This window comes from Bison bison, unplaced genomic scaffold, assembly GCF_000754665.1.
Source record: "Bison bison bison isolate TAMUID 2011002044 unplaced genomic scaffold, Bison_UMD1.0 scf7180017864371, whole genome shotgun sequence".
In the NCBI taxonomy this organism is placed as follows: domain Eukaryota; kingdom Metazoa; phylum Chordata; class Mammalia; order Artiodactyla; family Bovidae; genus Bison; species Bison bison.
Window position 1 is genome coordinate 7,826,757 of NW_011494943.1, and position 727 is coordinate 7,827,483.

General features: G+C 59.8%; 1 protein-coding gene across 1 annotated transcript in view; it reads right to left on the reverse strand.

Annotated features, from left to right (window-relative positions):
• FOXJ1 (forkhead box J1) overlaps positions 1 to 727 on the reverse strand; it is a 4,962-nt gene extending 4,235 nt beyond the window's left edge. The window contains 2 exon segments of the mRNA XM_010856204.1: positions 4 to 66; positions 588 to 727. The gene's annotated coding sequence lies outside the window, so the exon portion shown is untranslated.

A 727-nucleotide genomic window follows, 5' to 3' on the forward strand; every position in this document is an offset into this window, starting at 1 on the left:
AGTCTCCCGGAAGAGCGCTTCCATCCCGCGACCCGGGGGTCGCTTCCTCCGAATTGAATGAGGTGCCTGCGGGGACCATAGCGGGAACTGAGCCCTCTTCCCCTATCCCCGACGAGAGAGTGTGCGCAAGGAGTTGGTGGGGGGGCTCCTCTAAAATTGTCCCCGCAGCTGGGGAGGATCTTGTACTGCCTTAGTCTGGGAAACAGAAGCTGTGCCCGGTGGTCCAGCCTCCGCAGGGTCTGCCTGGCTCTTCCTCTTTGATGTTTTAGAGGAGACTTAATTAGCCAAACGAGGGAAGAGTGTAAGGGACATCCGAAGCCATTCTCTTCTCCCCAAGAGTGGGAAATCAACCCCTCTCCCCTCCCTCCATAACAAATGGAAACGGGGCGAGGAAGCCCAGGAGGGCAGTATCTTTGAAAAGGGCTGTTAGGATGAGGGAGCAAGGGGAAGGAAGGAAGGAAACAGGATAGAGAGTTGTAGGGACGCGGGAAGTGAGTGTCCCCCAAACTTCTCTAATGTCGTCCCCCGGGCCCGCCACTTACAGACGCCCTCCCTTTCCGCGGCCGGCAGACCACCCCGTCCCTTACCTGGCTCAGAGCGCAGCACGGGCCAAAGGAATGTTCTGGAAGAAGTTCCTCCCACTCCCTGCGGCTCTCTGACACCCCACCCCCAGCTCGATGGCCCAGCCAGCAGTCCTTGTCGCCCCCACGCCCGACGGCGCCTCTCT